The sequence below is a fragment of the Stenella coeruleoalba genome (assembly GCF_951394435.1).
Source record: "Stenella coeruleoalba genome assembly, contig: scaffold_62, whole genome shotgun sequence".
Classification (NCBI taxonomy): Eukaryota; Metazoa; Chordata; class Mammalia; order Artiodactyla; family Delphinidae; genus Stenella; species Stenella coeruleoalba.
Genome location: NW_027646189.1, coordinates 1,341,125 through 1,359,475, shown reverse-complemented (window position 1 = coordinate 1,359,475; position 18,351 = coordinate 1,341,125). Strand labels below are relative to the sequence as shown.

The 18,351-nt window shown below is 43.7% G+C and overlaps 1 long non-coding RNA gene across 1 annotated transcript in view; it reads right to left on the bottom strand.

Moving 5' to 3' along the window:
* The window catches only part of LOC307181271, a 636,025-nt gene extending 617,674 nt beyond the window's left edge, over positions 1 to 18,351 (bottom strand). Inside the window, exons 1-2 of the long non-coding RNA XR_013826297.1 lie at positions 18,280 to 18,351; positions 2,478 to 2,559 (exon numbers count right to left, since the gene is read on the bottom strand). This is a non-coding gene — a long non-coding RNA (uncharacterized lncRNA). The remainder of the gene's footprint in view (positions 1 to 2,477; positions 2,560 to 18,279) is intronic.

The window sequence follows — 18,351 nt, the reverse complement described above, 5'->3', positions numbered from 1 at the left end:
ACTCTCCCGACTTGGAGACTCAGTCCCTTTAACCTCCTGTTTGGCCCAGTTTTCAATTTCTGCGGAAGATGAACAGGAATAGCGAGAACCAATGAGAGACTAGCTGGAGGTGTCTGGACGGGCAAATTTAACTCTCATTTCCCACCAGGAAGAGGAAATAACCAAAGACTCAGCATGCCATGCCGGAACCAGATTAGGGCCTGAAGCCATCCTGCGGTGTTGCGGCCAGCTCACAAGAAAGCGAGTTGAAGAAAGGAGCTCAGGGGCACTGTAATTCACAAACCTGCAGAGTTATAAATGACAGCTATCGTCCAAAAATAGACTGAAGTAAGGCTGTCAAGAGGACTTGAAAGCGGGGCAGAATTGCAGGAAACCGATTTCAGGAGGTAGACTGGAATTGCATTGAAAGCATAGGAAAAGAGGCAGAACGTCCACAATGATGCACTTGGCCAAAAAGGGCATATGCGTTTTTTCCTGAATATATTCAGGAAAAAACGCATACGCCTTTTTTGGCCAACCAAGCAAGCTTGCAAAGGAAACCTGCACTACAATGAAGTCTCACTTCCACCCGGTCAAAAGGGCCATCTGAAAAAAGTGTAAAATCCAGAAAGGCAGGACAGGCCATGGAGAACTGGGAGCCTTGTTATGCTGATGGGCGGGATGTAAATTGCCAACAGACACTCGGGAGAAATGTATGGTGTTTCCTGAAACATCTAAAAAACAAAGCAACAGAGCCTAGGGCACTTCCACTTATGGTCCCATAGCTTAGGGAAGTTTAAATCAAAAAGACACAGCCACCCCAAAATTTGGGACGCCTCTGTTTACAAGAACCTCGTTTACAGTACAAGTTCAACATCGCAGAAAGTGAAAAATGGATAAAGAACTTGTGGTACTTACGTACAATGCAGTATCACTCAGCAATGAAATCTATGTCATCAGGCCCTTAGCAGCACAATGAGTGGATTCAGGTACGATGATTCTAACTGAAATAAGTCACACAGAAAAAGAAACATCATAAGATATCACTAATACACGGAATGTAAACTTGGCTACACAGGAACTGAATTACAGAACAGAACAGGGTCTCAAATTTAGAAAACCAACTTATGCTTGCTTAAGGGGAAAGGTGAGTTGGGGAGCTGCATAAAACCAGAGATTGAAATGAGCACAGATAAAGTTCCTTAAGCCAAATATGGAATAGACAAGAGCTACTCCTTGCTCAACGAAATGGACTCAACACCGCATATTAAACGCCTAAGAATGTACCTGACTAGTAAGTATCTTAAAACCTATGGATTGCTATGTCTCCGAAAGAGAATCAAGCATGTGTACAGGGGCATAAACGCAGCAGTGATAGGATTGGAGAGGTTCGGTGAGCAAATGAAGACCCTTTGAAGTCATATTGCATGGTACCCATTCCACGGTTTTCTACTACCCAGGTTTAAGGTATTCTTCCTTCAGCTAAAACATGCATGTGGAACCTAGAGTATGATCAACCATGTGATCGGGAGACATGTTCAAACATGTCTCAGTTTTCGTACCCTGGTACTCAGGTGCAACATTCCAGACGCTTTACTAACACTCTCCCGACTTGGAGAGTCAGTGCCTTTAACCTCCTGTTTGGCCCAGTTTGCAATTTCTGCGGAAGATGAACAGGAATAGCGAGAACCAATGAGAGACTAGCTGGAGGTGTCTGGACGGACAAATTTAACTCTCATTTCCCACCAGGAAGAGGAATTAACCAAAGGCTCAGCGTGCCGTGCCGGAACCAGATTAGGGCCTGAAGCCATCCTGCGGTGTTGCGGCCAGGTCACAAGAAAGCGAGTTGAAGAAAGGAGCTCAGGGGCACTGTAATTCACAAACCTGCAGAGTTATAAATGACAGCTATCGTCCAAAAATATACTGAAGTAAGGCTGCCAAGAGGACTTGAAAGCGGGGCAGAATTGAAGGAAACCAATTTCAGGAGGTAGACTGGAATTGCATTGAAAGCATAGGAAAAGAGGCAGAACGTCCACAATGATGCAATTGGCCAAAAAGGGCGTATGCGTTTTTTCCTGAATATATTCAGGAAAAAACGCATACGCCCTTTTTGGCCAACCAAGCAAGGTTGTAGAGGAAACCTGCACTACAATGAAGTCTCACTTCCCCCCGGTCAAAAGGACCATCTGAAAAAAGTGTAAAATGCAGAAAGGCAGGACAGGCCATGGAGAACTGGGAGCCTTGTTATGCTGATGGGTGGGATGTAAATTGCCAACAGACACTCGGGAGAAGTGTATGGTGTTTCCTGAAACATCTAAAAAACAAAGCAACAGAGCCTAGGGCACTTCCACTTATGGTCCCATAGCTTAGGGAAATTAAAATAAAAAAGACACAGCCACCCCAAAATTTGGGACGCCTCTGTTTACAAGAACCTCGTTTACAGTACAAGTTCAACATCGCAGAAAGTGAAAAATGGATAAAGAACTTGTGGTACTTACGTACAATGCAGTATCACTCAGCAATGAAATCTATGTCATCAGGCCCGTAGCAGCATAATGAGTGGATTCAGATACGATGATTCTAACTGAAATAAGTCACACAGAAAAAGAAACATCATAAGATATCACTAATACACGGAATGTAAACTTGGCTACACAGGAACTGAATTCCAAAACAAAACAGGATCTCAAATTTAGAAAACCAACTTATGCTTGTTTAAGGGGAAAGGTGAGTTGGGGTGCTGCATAAAACCAGAGATTGAAATGAGCACAGATAAAGTTCCTTAAGGCAAATATGGAATAGACAAGAGCTACTCCTTGCTCAACGTAATGGACTCAACACCCCATATTAAACGCCTAAGAATGTACCTGACTAGTATGTATCTTAAAACCTATGGATTGCTATGTCTCCAAAAGAGAATCAAGCGTGTGTACAGGGGCATAAACGCAGCAGTGATAGGATTGGAGAGGTTCGGTGAGCAAATGAAGACCCTTTGAAGTCATATTGCATGGTACCCATTCCACGGGTTTCAACTCTCCAGGTTTAAGGTATTCTTCCTTCAGCTAAAACATGCATGTGGAACCTAGAGTATGATCAACCATGTGATCGGGAGACGTGTTCAAATATGTCTCAGTTTTCGTACCCTGGTACTCGGGTGCAACATTCCAGACGCTTTACTAACACTCTCCCGACTTGGAGAGTCAGTGCCTTTAACCTCCTGTTTGGCCCAGTTTGCAATTTCTGCGGAAGATGAACAGGAATAGCGAGAACCAATGAGAGACTAGCTGGAGGTGTCTGGACGGGCAAATTTAACTCTCATTTCCCACCAGGAAGAGGAATTAACCAAAGGCTCAGCGTGCCGTGCCGGAACCAGATTAGGGCCTGAAGCCATCCTGCGGTGTTGCGGCCAGGTCACAAGAAAGCGAGTTCAAGAAAGGATCTCAGGGACACTGTAATTCACAAACCTGCAGAGTTATAAATGACAGCTATCGTCCAAAAATATACTGAAGTAAGGCTGCCAAGAGGACTTGAAAGCGGGGCAGAATTGCAGGAAACCGATTTCAGGAGGTAGACTGGAATTGCATTGAAAGCATAGGAAAGGGGGCAGAGCGTCCACAATGATGCACTTGGCCAAAAAGGGCGTATGCGTTTTTTCCTGAATATATTCAGGAAAAAACGCATACGCCCTTTTTGGCCAACCAAGCAAGCTTGCAAAGGAAATCTGCACTACAATGAAGTCTCACTTCCCCCCGGTCAAAAGGGCCATCTGAAAAAAGTGCAAAATCCAGAAAGGCTGGACAGGCTATGGAGAACTGGGAGCCTTGTTATGCTGATGGGCGGGATGTAAATTGCCAACAGACACTCAGGAGAAGTGTATGGTGTTTCCTGAAACATCTAAAAAACAAAGCAACAGAGCCTAGGGCACTTCCACTTAGGGTCCTATAGATTAGGGAAATTAAATTCAAAAAGACACAGCCACCCCAAAGTTTGGGACGCCTCTGTTTACAAGAACCTCGTTTACAGTACAAGTTCAACATCGCAGAAAGTGAAAAATGGATAAAGAAGTTGTGGTATTTACTTACAAAGCAATATCACTCAGCCATGAACTCTATGTCATCAGGCCCTTAGCAGCACAATGAGTGGATTCAGGTATGATGATTCTAACTGAAATAAGTCACACAGAAAAAGAATCATCATAAGATATCTGTAATACACGGAATGTAAACCTGGCTACACAGGAACTGAATTACAGAACAGAACAGGGTCTCAAATTTAGAAAACCAACTTATGCTTGCTTAAGGGGAAAGGTGAGTTGGGGTGTTGCATAAAACCAGAGATTGAAATGAGCACAGATAAAGTTCCTTAAGCCAAATATGGAATAGACAAGAGCTACTCCTTGCTCAATGAAATGGACTCAACACCGCATATTAAACGCCTAAGAATGTACCTGACTAGTAAGTATGTTAAAACCTATGGATTGCTATGTCTCCGAAAGAGAATCAAGCATGTGTACAGGGGCATAAACGCAGCAGTGATAGGATTGGAGAGGTTCGGTGATCAAATGAAGACCCTTTGAAGTCATATTGCATGGTACCCATTCCACGGGTTTCAACTACCCAGGTTTAAGGTATTCTTCCTTCAGCTAAAACATGCATGTGGAACCTAGAGTATGATCAACCATGTGATCGGGAGACGTGTTCAAATGTGTCTCAGTTTTCGTATCCTGGTACTCGGGTGCAACATTCCAGATGCTTTACTAACACTCTCCCGACTTGGAGAGTCAGTCCCTTTAACCTCCTGTTTGGCCCAGTTTGCAATTTCTGCGGAAGATGAACAGGAAGAGCGAGAAACAATGAGAGACTAGCTGGAGGTGTCTGGACGTGTAAATTTAACTCTCATTTCCCACCAGGAAGAGGAATTAACCAAAGGCTCAGCGTGCCGTGCCGGGATCAGATTAGGGCCTGAAGCCATCCTGCGGTGTTGCGGCCAGGTCACAAGAAAGCGAGTTGAAGAAAGGAGCTCAGGGGCACTGTAATTCACAAACCTGCAGAGTTATAAATGACAGCTATCGTCCAAAAATATACTGAAGTAAGGCTGCCAAGAGGACTTGAAAGCGGGGCAGAATTGCAGGAAACCGATTTCAGGAGGTAGACTGGAATTGCATTGAAAGCATAGGAAAAGAGGCAGAACGTCCACAATGATGCACTTGGCCAAAAAGGGCGTATGCGTTTTTTCCTGAATATATTCAGGAAAAAACGCATACGCCCTTTTTGGCCAACCAAGCATGCTTGCAAAGGAAATCTGCACTACAATGAAGTCTCACTTCCCCCCGATCAAAAGGGCCATCTGAAAAAAGTGTAAAATCCAGAAAGGCAGGACAGGCCATGGAGAACTGGGAGCCTTGTTATGCTGATGGGCGGGATGTAAATTGCCAACAGACACTCGGGAGAAGTGTATGGTGTTTCCTGAAACATCTAAAAAACAAAGCAACAGAGCCTAGGGCACTTCCACTTATGGTCCTATAGCTTAGGGAAATTAAAATCAAAAAGACACAGCCACCCCAAAGTTTGGGACGCCTCTGTTTACAAGAACCTCGTTTACCATACAAGTTCAATATCACAGAAAGTGAAAAATGGATAAAGAACTTGTGGTACTTACGTACAATGCAGTATCACTCAGCAATGAAATCTATGTCATCAGGCCCTTAGCAGCACAATGAATGGATTCAGGTATGATGATTCTAACTGAAATAAGTCACACAGAAAAAGAAACATCATAAGATATCACTAATACACGGAATGTAAACTTGGCTACACAGGAACTGAATTACAGAACAGAACAGGGTCTCAAATTTAGAAAACCAACTTATGCTTGCTTAAGGGGAAAGGTGAGTTGGGGTACTGCATAAAACCAGAGATTGAAATGAGCACAGATAAAGTTCCTTAAGCCAAATATGGAATAGACAAGAGCTACTTCTTGCTCAACGAAATGCACTCAACACCCCATATTAAACGCATAAGAATGTACCTGACTAGTAACTATCTTAAAACCTAAGGATTGCTATGTCTCCAAAAGAGAATCAAACGTGTGTACAGGGGCATAAACGCAGCAGTGTTAGGATTGGAGAGGTTCGGTGAGCAAATGAAGACCCTTTGAAGTCATATTGCATGGTACCCATTCCACGGGTTTCAACTACCCATGTTTAAGGTATTCTTCCTTCAGCTAAAACATGCATGTGGAACCTAGAGTATGATCAACCATGTGATCGGGAGACGTGTTCAAATATGTCTCAGTTTTCCTCCCCTGGTACTTCGGTGCAACATTCCAGACGCTTTACTAACACTCTCCCCACTTGGAGAGTCAGCGCCTTTAACCTCCTGTTTGGCCCAGTTTGCAATTTCTGCGGAAGATGAACAGGAATAGGGAGAACCAATGAGAGACTAGCTGGAGGTGTCTGGACGGGCAAATTTAACTCACATTTCCCACCAGGAAGAGCAAATAACCAAAGGCTCAGCGTGCCGTGCCGGAACCAGATTAGGGCCTGAAGACATCCTGCGGTGTTGAGGTCAGCTCAAAAGAAAGCGAGTTGAAGAAAGGAGCTCAGGGGCACTGTAATTCACAAACCTGCAGAGTTATAAATGACAGCTATCGTCCAAAAATATACTGAAGTAAGGCTGCCAAGAGGACTTGAAAGCGGGGCAGAATTGCAGGAAACCGATTTCAGGAGGTAGACTGGAATTGCATTGAAAGCATAGGAAAAGAGGCAGAAAGTCCACAATTATGCACTTGGCCAAAAAGGGCGTATGCGTTTTTTCCTGAATATATTCCAGAAAAAAACGCATACGCCCTTTTTGGCCAACCAAGCAAGTTTGCAAAGGAAATCTGCACTACAATGAAGTCTCACTTCCCCCCGGTCAAAAGAGCCATCTGAAAAAAGTGTAAAATCCAGAAAGGCAGGACAGGCCATGGAGAACTGGGAGCCTTGTTATGCTGATGGGCAGGATGTAAATTGCCAACACACACACAGGAGAAGTGTATGGTGTTTCCTGAAACATCTAAAAAACAAAGCAACAGAGCCTAGGGCACTTCCACTTATGGTCCTATAGCTTAGGGAAATTAAAATCAAAAAGACACAGCCACCCCAAAGTTTGGGACGCCTCTGTTTACAAGAACCTCGTTTACCGTACAAGTTCAATATCACAGAAAGTGAAAAATGGATAAAGAACTTGTGGTACTTATGTACAATGCAGTATCACTCAGCAATGAAATCTATGTCATCAGGCCCTTAGCAGCATAATGAGTGGATTCAGGTACAATGATTCTAACTGAAATAAGTCACACAGAAAAAGAAACATCATAAGATATCACTCATACACGGAATGTAAACTTGGCTACACAGGAACTGAATTCCAAAACAGAACAGGGTCTCAAATTTAGAAAACCAACTTATGCTTGCTTAAGGGGAAAGGTGAGTTGGGGAGCTGCATAAAACCAGAGATTGAAATGAGCACAGATAAAGTTCCTTAAGCCAAATATGGAATAGACAAGAGCTACTCCTTGCTCAACGAAATGGACTCAACACCCCATATTAAACGCCTAAGAATGTACCTGACTAGTAAGTATCTTAAAACCTATGGATTGCTATGTCTCCAAAAGAGAATCAAGCATGTGTACAGGGGCATAAACGCAGCATTGATAGGATTGGAGAGGTTCGGTGAGCAAATGAAGACCCTTTGAAGTCATATTGCATGGTACCCATTCCACGGGTCTCAACTCTCCAGGTTTAAGTTATTCTTCCTTCAGCTAAATCATGCATGTGGAACCTAGAGTGTGATCAACCATGTGATAGGGAGACGTGTTCAAATATGTCTCAGTTTTCGTACCCTGATACTCGGGTGCAACATTCCAGACGCTTTACTAACACTCTCCCCACTTGGAGAGTCAGTCCCTTTAACCTCCTGTTTGGCCCAGTTTGCAATTTCTGCGGAAGATGAACAGGAATAGCGAGAAACAATGAGAGACTAGCTGGAGGTGTCTGGACGTGTAAATTTAACTCTCATTTCCCACCAGGAAGAGGAATTAACCAAAGGCTCAGCGTGCCGTGCCGGGATCAGATTAGGGCCTGAAGCCATCCTGTGGTGTTGCGGCCAGCTCACAAGAAAGCGAGTTGAAGAAAGGAGCTCAGGGGCACTGTAATTCACAAACCTGCAGAGTTATAAATGACAGCTATCGTCCAAAAATATACTGAAGTAAGGCTGCCAAGAGGACTTGAAAGCGGGGCAGAATTGCAGGAAACCGATTTCAGGAGGTAGACTGGAATTGCATTGAAAGCATAGGAAAAGAGGCAGAACGTCCACAATGATGCACTTGGCCAAAAAGGGCGTATGCGTTTTTTCCTGAATATATTCAGGAAAAAACGCATACGCCCTTTTTGGCCAACCAAGCAAACTTGCAAAGGAAATCTGCAGTACAATGAAGTCTCTCTTCCCCCCCGTCAAAAGGGCCATCTGAAAAAAGTGTAAAATCCAGAAAGGCAGGACAGGCCATGGAGAACTGGGAGCCTTGTTATGTTGATGGGCGGGATGTAAATTGCCAACAGACACTTGGGAGAAGTGTATGGTGTTTCCTGAAACATCTAAAAAACAAAGCAACAGAGCCAAGGTCACTTCCACTTATGGTCCTATAGCTTAGGGAAATTAAAATCAAAAAGACACAGCCACCCCAAAGTTTGGGACGCCTCTGTTTACAAGAACCTCGTTTACCGCACAAGTTCAATATCACAGAAAGTGAAAAATGGATAAAGAACTTGTGGTACTTACGTACAATGCAGTATCACTCAGCAATGAAATCTATGTCATCAGGCCCGTAGCAGCATAATGAGTGGATTCAGGTACGATGATTCTAACTGAAATAAGTCACACAGAAAAAGAAACATCATAAGATATCACTAATACACGGAATGTAAACTTGGCTACACAGGAACTGAATTCCAAAACAGAACAGGGTCTCAAATTTAGAAAACCAACTTATGCTTGCTTAAGGGGAAAGGTGATTTGGGGTGCTGCATAAAACCAGAGATTGAAATGAGCACAGATAAAGTTCCTTAAGCCAAATATGGAATAGACAAGAGCTACTCCTTGCTCAACGAAATGGACTCAACACCCCATATTAAACGCCTAAGAATGTACCTGAGTAGTAACTATCTTAAAACCTATGGATTGCTATGTATCCAAAAGAGAATCAAGCATGTGTACAGGGGCATAAACGCAGCAGTGATAGGATTGGAGAGGTTCGGTGCTCAAATGAAGACCCTTTGAAGTCATATTGCATGGTACCCATTACACGGGTCTCAACTCTCCAGATTTAAGGTATTCTTCCTTCAGCTAAAACATGCATGTGGAACCCAGAGTATGATCAACCGTGTGAACGGGAGACGTGTTCAAATATGTCTCAGTTTTCCTCCCCTGGTACTCGGGTGCAACATTCCAGACTCTTTACTAACACTCTCCCCACTTTGAGAGTCAGCGCCTTTAAACTCTTGTTTGAACCAGTTTGCAATTTCTGCGGAAGATGAACAGGAATAGGGAGAACCAATGAGAGACTAGCTGGAGGTGTCTGGACGGGCAAATTTAACTCTCATTTCCAACCAGGAAGAGGAAATAACCAAAAGCTCAACGTGCCATGCTGGAACCAGATTAGGGCCGGAAGCCATCCTGCGGTGTTGCGGCCAGCTCAAAAGAAAGCGAGTTGAAGAAAGGAGCTCAGGGGCACTGTAATTCACAAACCTGCAGAGTTATAAATGACAGCTATCGTCCAAAAATAGACTGAAGTAAGGCTGCCAAGAGGACTTGAAAGCGGGGCAGAATTGCAGGAAACCGATTTCAGGAGGTAGACTGGAATTGCATTGAAAGCATAGGAAAAGAGGCAGAACGTCCACAATGATGCACTTGGCCAAAAAGGGCGTATGCGTTTTTTCCTGAATATATTCAGGAAAAAACGCATACGCCCTTTTTGGCCAACCAAGCAAACTTGCAAAGGAAATCTGCACTACAGTGAAGTCTCACTTCCCCGCGGTCAAAAGGGCCATCTGAAAAAAGTGTAAAATCCAGAAAGGCAGGACAGGCCATGGAGAACTGGGAGCCTTGTTATGCTGATGGGCGGGATGTAAATTGCCAACAGACACTTGGGAGAAGTGTATGGTGTTTCCTGAAACATCTAAAAAACAAAGCAACAGAGCCAAGGTCACTTCCACTTATGGTCCTATAGCTTAGGGAAATTAAAATCAAAAAGACACAGCCACCCCAAAGTTTGGGACACCTCTGTTTACAAGAACCTCGTTTACAGTACAAGTTCAACATCGCAGAAAGTGAAAAATGGATAAAGAAGTTGTGGTATTTACTTACAAAGCAATATCACTCAGCAATGAAATCTATGTCATCAGGCCCTTAGCAGCACAATGAGTGGATTCAGGTATGATCATTCTAACTGAAATAAGTCACACAGAAAAAGAAACATCATAAGATATCAGTAATACATGGAATGTAAACTTGGCTACACAGGAACTGAATTCCAAAACAGAACAGGGTCTCAAATTTAGAAAACCAACTTATGCTTGCTTAAGGGTAAAGGTGAGTTGGGGTGCTGCATAAAACCAGAGATTGAAATGAGCACAGATAAAGTTCCTTAAGCCAAATATGGAATAGACAAGAGCTACTCCTTGCTCAACGAAATGGACTCAACACCGCATATTAAACGCCTAAGAATGTACCTGACTAGTAAGTATCTTAAAACCTATGGATTGCTATGTCTCCGAAAGAGAATCAAGCATGTGTACAGGGGCATAAACGCAGCAGTGATAGGATTGGAGAGGTTCGGTGAGCAAATGAAGACCCTTTGAAGTCATATTGCATGGTATCCATTACACGGGTCTCAACTCTCCAAGTTTAAGGTATTCTTCCTTCAGCTAAAACATGCATGTGGAACCCAGAGTACGATCAACCGTGTGAATGGGAGACGTGTTCAAATATGTCTCAGTGTTCCTCCCCTGGTACTCGGGTGCAACATTCCAGATGCTTAACTAACACTCTCCCTACTTGGAGAGTCAGCGCCTTTAACCTCCTGTTTGGCCCAGTTTGCAATTTCTGCGGAAGATGAACAGGAATAGCGAGAACCAATGAGAGACTAGCTGGAGGTGTCTGGACGGGCAAATTTAACTCTCATTTCCCACCAGGAAGAGGAAATAACCAAAGGCTCAGCGTGCCGTGCCGGAACCAGATTAGGGCCTGAAGCCATCCTGCGGTGTTGCGGCCAGCTCACAAGAAAGCGAGTTGAAGAAAGGAGCTCAGGGGCACTGTAATTCACAAACCTGCAGAGTTATAAATGACAGCTATCATCCAAAAATATACTGAAGTAAGGCTGCCAAGAGGACTTGAAAGAAGTGCAGAATTGCAGGAAACCGATTTCAGGAGGTAGACTGGAATTGCATTGAAAGCATAGGAAAAGAGGCAGAACGTCCACAATGATGCACTTGGCCAAAAAGGGCGTATGCGTTTTTTCCTGAATATATTCAGGAAAAAACGCATACGCCCTTTTTGGCCAACCAAGCAAGCTTGCAAAGGAAATCTGTAGTACAATGAAGTCTCACTTCCCCCCGGTCAAAAGAGCCATCTGAAAAAAGTGTAAAATCCAGAAAGGCAGGACAGGCCATGGAGAACTGGGAGCCTTGTTATGCTGATGGGCGGGATGTAAATTGCCAACAGACACTCGGGAGAAGTGTATGGTGTTTCCTGAAACATGTAAAAAACAAAGCAACAGAGCCTAGGGCACTTCCACTTATGGTCCTATAGCTTAGGGATATTAAAATCAAAAAGACACAGCCACCCCAAAGTTTGGGACGCCTCTGTTTACAAGAACCTCGTTTACAGTACAAGTTCAACATCGCAGAAAGTGAAAAATGGATAAAGAAGTTGTGGTACTTCCTTACAAAGCAATATCACTCAGCAATGAAATCTATGTCATCAGGCCCTTAGCAGCACAATGAGTGGATTCAGGTATGATGATTCTAACTGAAGTAAGTCACACAGAAAAAGAAACATCATAAGATATCAGTAATACACGGAATGTAAACTTGGCTACACAGGAACTGAATTACAGAACAGAACAGGGTCTCAAATTTAGAAAACCAACTTATGCTTGCTTAAGGGGAAAGGTGAGTTGGGGTGCTGCATGAAACCAGAGATTGAAATGAGCACAGATAAAGTTCCTTAAGCCAAATATGGAATAGACAAGAGCTACTCCTTGCTCAACGAAATGGACTCAACACCGCATATTAAACGCCTAAGAATGTACCTGACTAGTAAGTATCTTAAAACCTATGGATTGCTATGTCTCCGAAAGAGAATCAAGCATGTGTACAGGGGCATAAACACAGCACTGATAGGATTGGAGAGATTCGGTGAGCAAATGAAGACCCTTTGAAGTCATATTGCATGGTACCCATTCCACGGGTTTCAACTCTCCAGGTTTAAGGTATTCTTCCTTCAGCTAAAACATGCATGTGGAACCTAGAGTATGATCAACCATGTGATCGGGAGACGTGTTCAAATATGTGTCAGTTTTCCTCCCCTGGTACTCGCGTGCAACATTCCAGACGCTTTACTAACACTCTCCCCACTTGGAGAGTCAGCGCCTTTAACCTCCTGTTTGGCCCAGTTTGAAATTTCAGCGGAAGATGAACAGGAATAGGGAGAACCAATGAGAGACTAGCTGGAGGTGTCTGGACGGGAAAATTTAACTCTCATTTCCCACCAGGAAGAGGAAATAACCAAAGGCTCAGCGTGCCGTGCCGGAACCAGATTAGGGCCTGAAGCCATCCTGCGGTGTTGCGGCCAGCTCAAAAGAAAGCGAGTTGAAGAAAGGAGCTCAGGGGCACTGTAATTCACAAACCTGCAGAGTTATAAATGACAGCTATCGTCCAAAAATATACTGAAGTAAGGCTGCCAAGAGGACTTGAAAGTGGGGCAGAATTGCAGGAACCCGATTTCAGGAGGTAGACTGGAATTGCACTGAAAGCATAGGAAAAGAGGCAGAACGTCCACAATGATGCACTTGGCCAAAAAGGGCGTATGTGTTTTTTCCTGAATATATTCAGGAAAAAACGCATACGCCCTTTTTGACCAACCAAGCAAGCTTGCAAAGGGAATCTGCACTACAATGAAGTCTCACTTCCCCCCGGTCAAAAGGGCCATCTGAAAAAAGTGTAAAATCCAGAAAGGCAGGACAGGCCATGGAGAACTGGGAGCCTTGTTATGCTGATGGGCGGGATGTAAATTGCCAACAGACACTCGGGAGAAGTGTATGGTGTTTCCTGAAACATCTAAAAAACAAAGCAACAGAGCCTAGGGCACTTCCACTTATGGTCCTATAGCTTAGGGAAATTAAAATCAAAAAGACACAGCCACCCCAAAGTTTGGGACGCCTCTATTTACAAGAACCTCGTTTACAGTACAACTTCAACATCGCAGAAAGTGAGAAATGGATAAAGAAGTTGTGGTATTTACTTACAAAGCAATATCACTCAGCAATGAAATCTATGTCATCAGGCCCTTAGCTGCACAATGAGTGGATTCAGGTACGATGATTCTAACTGAAATAAGTCACACAGAAAAAGAAACATCATAAGATATCAGTAATACACGGAATGTAAACTTGGCTACACAGGAACTGAATTACAGAACAGAACAGGGTCTCAAATTTAGAAAACCAACTTATGCTTGCTTAAGGGGAAAGGTGAGTTGGGGTGCTGCATAAAACCAGAGATTGAAATGAGCACAGATAAAGTTCCTTAAGCCAAATATGGAATAGACAAGAGCTACTCCTTGGTCAACGAAATGGACTCAACACCCCATATTAAACGCCTAAGAATGTACCTGACTAGTAAGTATCTTAAAACCTATGGATTGCTATATCTCCAAAAGAGAATCAAGCGTGTGTACAGGGGCATAAACGCAGCAGTGATAGGATTGGAGAGGTTCGGTGAGCAAATGAAGACCCTTTGAAGTCATATTGCATGGTACCCATTCCACGGGTCTCAACTCTCCAGGTTTAAGGTATTCTTCCTTCAGCTAAAACATGCATGTGGAACCCAGAGTATGATCAACCATGTGAACGGGAGACGTGTTCAAATATGTCTCAGATATCGTACCCTGGTACTCGGGTGCAACATTCCAGACGCTTTACTAACACTCTCCCCACTTGGAGAGTCAGTCCCTTTAACATCCTGTTTGGCGCAGTTTGCAATTTCTGCGGTAGATGAACAGGAATAGCGAGAACCAATGAGAGACTAGCTGGAGGTGTCTGGACGGGCAAATTTAACTCTCATTTCCCACCAGGAAGAGGAATTAACCAAAGGCTCAGCCTGCCGTGTCGGAACCAGATTAGGGCCTGAAACTTTCCTGCGGTGTTGCGTCCAGCTCAAAAGTAAGCGAGTTGAAGAAAGGAGCTCAGGAGCACTGTAATTCACAATCCTGCAGAGTTATAAATGACAGCTATCGTCCAAAAATATACTGAAGTAAGGCTGCCAAGAGGACTTGAAAGCGGGGCAGAATTGCAGGAAACCGATTTCAGGAGGTAGACAGGAATTGCATTGAAAGCATAGGAAAAGAGGAAGAACGTCCACAATGATGCACTTGGTCAAAAAGGGCGTATGCGTTTTTTCCTGAATATATTCAGGAAAAAACGCATACGCCCTTTTTGGCCAACCAAGCAAGCTTGCAAAGGAAATCTGCACTACAATGAAGTCTCACTTCCCCCCGGTCAAAAGGGCCATCTGAAAAAAGTGTAAAATCCAGAAAGTCTGGACAGGCCATGGAAAACTGGGAGCCTTGTTATGCTGATGGGCGGGATGTAAATTGCCAACAGACACTTGGGAGAAGTGTATGGTGCTTCCTGAAACATCTAAAAAACAAAGCAACAGAGCCTAGGGCACTTCCACTTATGGTCCTATAGCTTAGGGATATTAAACTCAAAAAGACACAGCCACCCCAAAGTTTGGGACGCCTCTGTTTACAAGAACGTCGTTTACAGTACAAGTTCAACATCGCAGAAAGTGAAAAATGGATAAAGAAGTTGTGGTATTTACTTACAAAGCAATATCACTCAGCAATGAATTCTATGACATCAGGCCCTTAGCAGCACAATGAGTGGATTCAGGTATGATGATTCTAACTGAAATAAGTCACACAGAAAAAGAAACATCATAAGATATCAGTAATACACAGAATGTAAACTTGGCTACACAGGAACTGAATTACAGAACAGAACAGGGTCTCAAATTTAGAAAACCAACTTATGCTTGCTTAAGGGTAAAGGTGAGTTGGGGTGCTGCATAAAACCAGAGATTGAAATGAGCACAGATAAAGTTCCGTAAGCCAAATATGGAATAGACAAGAGCTACTCCTTGCTCAACGAAATGGACTCAACACCGCATATTAAACGCCTAAGAATGTACCTGACTAGTAAGTATCTTAAAACCTATGGATTGCTATGTCTCCGAAAGAGAATCAAGCATGTGTACAGGGGCATAAACGCAGCACTGATAGGATTGGAGAGGTTCGGTGAGCAAATGAAGACCCTTTGAAGTCATATTGCATGGTACCCATTCCACGGGTCTCAACTCTCCAGGTTTAAGGTATTCTTCCTTCAGCTAAAACATGCATGTGGAACCTAGAGTATGATCAACCATGTGATCGGGAGACGTGTTCAAATATGTCTCAGTTTTCCTCCCCTGGTACTCGGGTGCAACATTCCAGACGCTTTACTAACACTCTCCCCACTTGGAGAGTCAGCGCCTTTAACCTCCTGTTTGGCCCAGTTTGAAATTTCAGCGGAAGATGAACAGGAATAGGGAGAACCAATGAGAGACTAGCTGGAGGTGTCTGGACGGGCAAATTTAACTCTCATTTCCCACCAGGAAGAGGAAATAACCAAAGGCTCAGCGTGCCGTGCCGGAACCAGATTACGGCCTGAAGCCATCCTGCGGTGTTGCGGCCAGCTCACAAGAAAGCGAGTTGAAGAAAGGAGCTCAGGGTCACTGTAATTCACAAACCTGCAGAGTTATAAATGACAGCTATCGTCCAAAAATAGACTGAAGTAAGGCTGCCAAGAGGACTTGAAAGTGGGGCAGAATTGCAGGAACCCGATTTCAGGAGGTAGACTGGAATTGCATTGAAAGCATAGGAAAAGAGGCAGAACGTCCACAAATGATGCACTTGGCCAAAAAGGGCGTATGCGTTTTTTCCTGAATATATTCAGGAAAAAACGCATACGCCCTTTTTGGCCAACCAAGCAAGCTTGCAAAGGAAATCTGCACTACAATGAAGTCTCACTTCCCCCCGGTCAAAAGGGCCATCTGAAAAAAGTGTATAATCCAGAAAGGCAGGACAGGCCATGGAGAACTGGGAGCCTTGTTATGCTGAAGGGCGGGATGTAAATTGCCAAGAACCACTTGGGAGAAGTGTATGGTGTTTCCTGAAACATCTAAAAAACAAAGCAACAGAGCCTAGGGCACTTCCGCTTATGGTCCTATAGTTTAGAGAAATTAAAATCAAAAAGACACAGCCACCCCAATGTTTGGGACACCTCTGTTTACAAGAACCTCGTTTACAGTACAAGTTCAACATCGCAGAAAATGAAAAATGGATAAAGAAGTTGTGGTATATACTTACAAATCAATATCACTGAGCAATGAAATCTATGTCATCAGGCCCTTAGCAGACAGTGAGTGGATTCAGGTATGATGATTCTAACTCAAATAAGTCACACAGAAAAAGAAACATCATAAGATATCAGTAATACACGGAATGTAAACTTGGCTACACAGGAACAGAATTACAGAACAGAACAGGGTCTCAAATTTAGAAAACCAACTTATGCTTGCTTAAGGGGAAAGGTGATTTGGCGTGCTGCATAAAACCAGAGATTGAAATGAGCACAGATAAAGTTCCTTAAGCCAAATATGGAAAAGACAAGAGCTACTCCTTGCTCAACGAAATGGACTCAACACCGCATATTAAACGCCTAAGAATGTACCTGACTAGTAAGTACCTTAAAACCTATGGATTGCTATGTCTCCGAAAGAGAATCAAGCATATGTACAGGGGCATAAACGCAGCAGTGATAAGATTGGAGAGGTTCGGTGAGCAAATGAAGACCCTTTGAAGTCATATTGCATGGTACCCATTCCACGGGTTTCAACTCTCCAGGTTTAAGGTATTCTTCCTTCAGCTAAAACATGCATGTGGAACCTAAAGCATGATCAACCATGTGATCGGGAGACTTGTTCAAATATGTCTCAGTTTTCGTACCCTGGTACTCGGGTGCAACATTCCAGGCGCTTTACTAACACTCTCCCTACTTGGAGAGTCAGTCCCTTTAACCTCCTGTTTGGCCCAGTTTGCAATTGCTGCGGAAGATGAACAGGGATAGCGAGAACCAATGAGAGACTAGCTGGAGGTGTCTGGACGGGCAAATTTAACTCTCATTTCCCACCAGGAAGAGGAATTAACCAAAGGCTCAGCGTGCCGTGCGGGAACCAGATTAGGGCTTGAAGCCATCCTGCTGTGTTGCGGCCAGGTCACAAAAAAGCGAGTTGAAGAAAGGAGCTCAGGGGCACTGTAATTCACAAACCTGCAGAGTTATAAATGACAGCTATCGTCCAAAAATATACTGAAGTAAGGCTGCCAAGAGGACTTGAAAGCCGGGCAAAATTGCAGGTAACTGATTTCAGGAGGTAGACTGGAATTGCATTGAAAGCATAGGAAAAGAGGCAGAACGTCCACAATGATGCACTTGGCCAAAAAGGGCGTATGCGTTTTTTCCTGAATATATTCAGGAAAAAACGCATACGCCCTTTTTGGTCAACCAAGCAAGCTTGCAAAGGAAATCTGCACTACAATGAAGTCTCACTTCCCCCCGGGTCAAAAGGGCCATCTGTAAAAAGTGTAAAATCCAGAAAGGCAGGACAGGCCATGGAGAACTGGGAGCCTTGTTATGCTGATGGGCGGGATGTAAATTGCCAACAGACACTCCGGAGAAGTGTATGGTGTTTCCTGAAACATCTAAAAAACAAAGCAACAGAGCCTAGGGCACTTCCACGTATGGTCCTATAGTTTAGGGAAATTAAAATCAAAAAGACACAGCCACCCCAAAGTTTGGGACGGCTCTGTTTACAAGAACCTCGTTTACCGTACAAGTTCAATATCACAGAAAGTGAAAAATGGATAAAGAACTTGTGGTACTTACGTACAATGCAGTATCACACAGCAATGAAATCTATGTCATCAGGCCCGTAGCAGCATAATGAGTGGATTCAGG